Here is a 6,850-nt window from a genome sequence, read left to right as displayed (position 1 = left end):
TAAAAATAAATCTAAAAAAATAATATCAAAGTACTGTACTAATAGTAATTTGTAGGATTCTGACGTAGAGACTGCATAATGATATTCATTGTCTAATAATGCCAAGTTCTTCAAAACATAAATGTCTGTGTTCTGAGTTCACCATAAATACTTACGGTTTTGGAGCTTGAGGTTTTTTGTGGTGTCTGTCCCACACAGCTCTGTGGGGATGGGGAAGGACTCTGCATCCCAGGATGTGGCACGTGTGGTGTCCCTGACCCATAGGAGAGAACCAACTCCAATGTGTGTGTGTCTGTGTGACCACTCTGTCCTTGGTGTCACACAGATAAAACTTTTCCTCACCAGGGTAACGTAGCAGACAAAGCACGTTGTTCTCTCTTTAGCACAATTTATCTGTGGGAAATGCCAGAAGATGTTCTAAAGATGCACAGCTTCAGGAGGTCAGTGTTAGGGTGACAAGTCCCTTTAATCCAGCCTCCAAAGTGTGGTTTGACAACTCTACTCCTGGGCCAACGCTGTGTGTCCCTGACCACACCACACTGTCCCTTGGACAGGATTCCAAATGGTCTTCATTACCAGGCAACAGAGTACAGCACAGGCCTGAGGAGGATAAGTAGATAAAAATACATAAATACTTGAAAAAGTTGCATGTGATAATGCTGGAAGTCCCAGAGAGAACTGGGACTTAAATATCTGATGAGAGCAGAGAATGATGTTTTCCAGGTAATAACCTTCCCCTCCATCTCTGAGAAAACTGTATGGCCCACAGCTCAAATGGCACCAAAACCTTTTTATTCTTGTCCAGAATGGCAAGGCTACATTGAGCCCACTGTCACAAGAGTGCTTCACTGGTACTCCACACAGGCTGAAGGGAGCATCTGATGGCAGAAGATTCATTCTCTGGTTGTTCCACTCTCCATTATGACACAGCAGATGCAACCAGCAGAATTTAGTAGGCAAGTCATCCAAATTTGTATATCATACAAATTTAATTCATCAGTACTTTTTTTCGGTTGTCTACAATTACGTATAAGTCAAGCAGAGCAGGTGTGTTATGGGCATGTGACAGTTTTGCACTGTCATAAGCAAGGAGCCTGTATGGGCTGTACGTGTAAAGAGCAGCAGTAAACTCTCACTGCACAATTGCCCAGAACATCTAGGGTAGGAATCGTCTCCACCTTCAGAGTCAGCATTGGGACCCTGAGAAGACTGTGCGTGGGAAGCATGTTCTGAATATTACTGACCTGTTCTGCAAGCTCTTCAACAAAAGAGATCTTTAGAAAATCATGCAATTAAATGTCAACAACAATTAGTTGTCAACTGCTTGGAGATTAAATATTGAACGATTATAAAATTGGTTTCTATTGAATCTCACTGGCAAATATATTTTAATCTCTAAGTGACAGAAATGAAATGTGTATCCAATTAAACAATGAATAGATGCAGAATCCCACTAAAATCCAATTCTGCAAAACCAGGTTTCATTTTAAAACTAAGCAAGGACAGTTTATTGTTAGTCTGAGATTTTTTTTTTTAATTTATTCATTTGTTTTGTCAGATGTATCTGAAATAGACTATAAGACAAGATCTGTGAGTTCATGTGAAAAAGTTGATCAGTGTGACTGGGAAGGGAATAATTTCCTCAAAGCAGACAAAGCCCTTGCATCAGCCAAAACCTTTCCTAATAAAAGGTAAAATAATTAATGCCATTATATAGGATGGAATTAGTAGAATGAAAATTAATTTTATTTGCTAAACACACATCATTTTAAGTGTAAAAAGATATTCAGGTCTCTATGTTGCATTTATGCAAGTAAAATTCTTCAACTATCTTATGAACTATGTCTTTCCTGCTTTTTGAGGTATTGTAGTAAGTGTTTTATAGCTTTACTCTGGCACATAGATTGTGTTATGACAGTTTTCTCCATGTTTGTGCAGAACTGGCAGCATCCTTCAAACAAGGAAGATACTTTATTTCGTCTGAATGCTGCTGCTTAGCCTTTAACATATAAAATAGCACTGCTCTTAGAACGAGGATATTGAAAGGCTTTATGCAGAGTAAACATCGTCATCCACTCAGCCAAGGCATGCAGTAAATAATCTCCAGCATAACAGCATGAGCAAAGAAATGTTCTAGGAAAAGAAACATTTCAGAGATGAACACTTGAATCACAGTAGTTCCAACGCATGTTTTCAAGGTCTGAGCAGTGAGGAAATGTCACTGCTGGGACTGGAATCTGACGTCATCTGTCAAGGCTGGGATAAAAGGTACTGCAAGCCCTGTCTTCTGCCTCCAGTCTTTGATGAAGCTCTCTGGAGCTGTTGTTTCCTACATTTATTTCTTCATCCTTGCTGCTAAGACAGGTGTACATAATTGTTCCCATTGCACTTTTAAAGCTAAAGGGATGGCACTCAAACTGTTATTGCAATGTTTTATTGCATTTCTTTGGATGCAACAAAGGAGTCTGTTGAAAAAAAATAGAATCATCATGATATCTCTCCTGGACTTGAATGTAGAAGATAGGTTGAAGATTTCAGTGTGCTATTATGTCTTGGTAGGAAAAGGAATGAATAAGAAAGGAAGTCATGTTTCATTATGTATTTTAAATATGAAAACAAACACTATTCACTGTGATCTTTATAATTTATATATTTTATGCTTCCATATGCTAATGACTATACACAGTGATATCACTATATCACTGTACTGTAGGCAGGATAAGCAGCTGGTAAGCCAATTGATATAATATTTTTTTATATCAATAAAGCTTTCAATGCTGTCTCTCATAGGATCCCTCTGGACAAGATGCCCAGCACACACCTGGATAAACATGTCATGCAAAGGGTGAGCTACTGGCTCATGGGTTGGGTGCAAAGGTTCACAGAGAATGGGGTGACATCAGGCTGGTGACTGTCACTGAAGGGGTTCTTCAGGGTTCCATTGCAGGGTCAGTGCTCTTCAGTGTCTGCACAGGACTCTAAGGAGACTTAAGTTTGCCCATGATATTAAAATGGAAGAAATCATTGACTCCCTCGAAGTCAGAGAGGTCCTGCAGAGATAAAGACAAATTAGAGGGCTGGGCAATCACCAACTGCATCAAGTTTAAGGAACACAAGTTCTGGATTCTCCATCTGGGATAGGAAAACCTGGTATGTATGTACAAACTGGGGAACAAGAGGCTGGAGAGCAGCACCATGGAAAGGGATCTGGTGGTCTGGATCAATGGCCATTTGAACATGAGTCAGCAGTACCCTGGCAGCCGGGGGGGGGCAACTGTGTCCTGTGGGGCATCAGGCACAGCATCCCCAGCCAGGCAAGGGAGGGGATTGTCCCTTTCTGCTCTGAGCTGGGGTGGCCTCACCTTGAGTCCTGTGCGCAGTTTTGGGCACCACAATATAAGGATATAAAGCACTGGAGAGTGTCTGAAGAAAGGTGGCAAAGATGGTGGAAAGGCTGGAGGTGAAGCTGTATGAGGAGCAGCTGAGGTCACTTGGTCTGTTCAGCCTGGTCCTGGAGACTGTCGGGGGACCTCATCATGGACTACAGCCTCCTCACAAGCTGAAGGCAAAGGGGCAGGTACAGATCTTTTCTCTGTAGTGACCAGGGACAGGAGCCAAGGGAATGGCTTGAAGCTGTGTCAGGAGAGGTTGTAGTTTGGATATTAGGAGAAGATTCCTCTCCCTGAGGGTGGTAGGGCACTGGAGCAGGCTCCCCAGGGAAGTGGTCAGAGCACCAGGCTGGCAGAGTTTAAGAAGCATTTAGACAATGGTCTCCAGCACATATGTGACTCTTGGGGTGTCCTGTGCAGGGCCAGAAGTTGGATTCTATGATCCTCATGGGTTCCTTCCAACTCAGGTTGTTTTGTGATTCTGTGAGATTCTAGAGTGGCATAGAGGAAGAAGGGGAGTTGTACCATCACAATAGGGAAACCATGGGCTTAAATTTGTAACAGCTTTGAAGCTTCTCCTCTGATCCCAGAGCCTTTTTTTCACTCTTCGGCTGAACTATAAGAAGCTAAGGTATTCATGGTCAGAACAGTGGCAGGGAAAAGAAATCAGATCAACAGAATTTTCTGTATCCCTCTTGCTAATCATATTTCATTCCACCCAGATGAATCAATATTGTAGCTTGCACAGCTGAGATCTCTAGTACAGAAATGAGATTAAAATAGGTACAGTACAGAATGTTTTACTCATTTCAAAGCTTAAAATTATTGTACAGAGTTAAGTTACACAAATTTCTTAGTTCTTTCTTCATATAAAGAGTTGGGCAGTTTATAACTAGATTAAAAAAAGGAAATAGATTTTTTTTTCTTTAAGAATTTTTTTTCCCAAAAATACATTTTTAAATATGGAAAAAAATGTACTAATGTATTTACCATATTCTCATCTTAGTTTATTTTTCCAAATATAGCCAGTAATATTTCCATGACTGAGCTGCCCACAACCAATTTCAACAGTAACATTCCAAATCCCTTCACAGAACAATGGACAAGTTCACCTCCAACTATACTAAGAGTTTGTACAGCTCATTTATCAATGACATTTATCATTGGAGTCTACTGCATTCTTTTTCTAGTTTATTTCATTCAATATTTTGAATTATACCAATATAACCGTATTTTGATTAGTTACAAAACCAACTGGATCCAAGCTGCATCTATAAATGTGATTTATTCTGGTATGTATAAATAGCTCAGAAATTTCAGTTGTCTGCATTCAATACACTGCAATCAGTGTATTTTTTGTATTTTGGAGTTTGTAGGGACTCACATTTGGAGAGAGTAACTCAAGTAAATTTGAGTGTGCCTTCCCTGTAATGACCTCTATATAAGAAATAGAAGAAGCTTTCGTAAACTGGATTTTTATCTGATTATCGTGGTTCAGGCATGTCTTCCACAACCCTGGGTGAAGTTTTTATAGGTCTCAGACTACTTTACCAACTGTCCAGAGCTAGGAAGGCCTCTCTTTCTGTCCTGATATATACTCTCAACCAATCCATCTCATCTTATCTGCACAGCCTAACATTCTTTCCATGCTTGCAATAATGTTTTGGGTAGACAGGCACTCATTAAAGTGTCAATACACAACAGACATTAAGCACTAAATCAGTGAAAAAATTAAAGATTGTAATTTTTAATCCACTGATGTCATAATTGTCACTTTATTCAGATGCTTTGCTGTAGATTTCTGCATACTTCACATCTCAGACTGTATTTCTTATATTGTATTTGGATAACTTCAATCCAGCATAAACTGGCACTGCCAGTAAAACAGGTGGTTTTACCTTTTCCCCAGTTCTCATTTTCTTAGTGTTTCATTATGCCAGCCTTTCTGTCCTTGCAGACATGAATCAAACTGAAAGTTTTACCTCCTCATACTCATGAGGAAGAATTAGTTGGTTTGTATTGGATTTATTTTTTCCAAAAGATAAGTGTTAAGAAACAGGATATCAGAAGAAGTACAAAAAAATTCTAAAAAGTCCCTTTGAAACAAAAACTGGTTTGTGTGGAAAACCATAAGCAGACACTTCTTTGGAGTTTGAAGACAGCACTAGCATAGGGCAAGAAGAAGATATAGGAGATCTGCAGGTGAGAAAGTTGCATATCTAGACTCATTAAATGGCTTTTGGGAAATCATTATGTCCTCAAAAAATTTATGCTTGCTCATTTGCCCTTCATATTTCATTTGGTACTCAGGGAGTTCCTTCCACAAAATACACTGGTTTAATTTTTCCATTGCCTTCAGATTGAACCACAGGGAATCAATTAAGCTTTTGGCTTAATTATTATTCTCTGCACTCTTAAAAAAAAATCAAATAAACAAAAAAGTTTCCAACACCTGAAACTTACAAAAAATAAAAATATGTCAGGAAATGCAAGCATGCCTGCCTAGCAAAAATGGCTACTGAAAGCACATTGCCTTGGTGCTTCAGTCTCATTACTGATTCCTCACTGATAGGTAAGATGTGCACCACACTGTCCCTCATGAAATCTGCAAGTCACTTCCAAACCTAAAAAGTAAAACTGTTCCTGTAGAAAACAGTTATTCTGAAAAACTGTCTGATGAAATATCATCTTATTCTTGGGAGATATTACAGTGCCTGTGAGCCAGAAAATCTTGTAGATGAAATCTTTTCATAACATCACCAATAAGGCACAAACACAATTGAGATCACTTACTCAGTGATTATTCTGAAAGTAGTCATCAGAAAAAGCAAGAACATTTCACATCACATACATAAATTGTACCCAAAGTGCTGAAATTATCTAAAGTGGAAAGATAAACTAAAATGAATATATATTGCACAGGGCTTTCCTAAATTCTTTGCCTCTGATTGTCCTCCTACATCCCAGTTTCCCATTCAGGGAAGTAGTGTTTTGTGCTGCCCCTCCATCTGTCCCAGGGCTTCTCTTATGCCATGTTTCCTTTCCTTCCCTTCCCTTTCACTTAATCCTTCTCTTTTGTAGTAATTTGTTGGTGTTGATAGGCTTTGAGAACCAAGGAATACAACTGTGGAAGAGATGGTGCTCATTATGTTCAGGCTCCTGCAATCTCAGACAATCATGTGAATCATGGTTGGTCCAGAAGGACTAGAAAAAAGTCCACTCTCCACATCGCAAAATGGAAAAATATTTCTTCTTGTTTGATGAGCTGTACAATAAGATGAAAAGCAATGCTACTACAGTGCCTCAGAAAGAAAGCAAAACAGACCTCATGAAATGATCAAAACCTTTCTTCCTGTCCACTGAGTGGCCATTTGTTACAGAAATCACCTCAGTTTTGACCAGGCAACAGGAGAGGTACTGTGCAAATGGGATCAGCAGTGCCAGTATCCAGTCGCCACTTA

The sequence above is a fragment of the Melozone crissalis genome, unplaced genomic scaffold, assembly GCF_028551555.1.
Source record: "Melozone crissalis strain CALT ecotype California unplaced genomic scaffold, PUWL_Pcris_2 ptg000006l_1, whole genome shotgun sequence".
In the NCBI taxonomy this organism is placed as follows: domain Eukaryota; kingdom Metazoa; phylum Chordata; class Aves; order Passeriformes; family Passerellidae; genus Melozone; species Melozone crissalis.
This window is presented reverse-complemented; position numbering follows the sequence as displayed.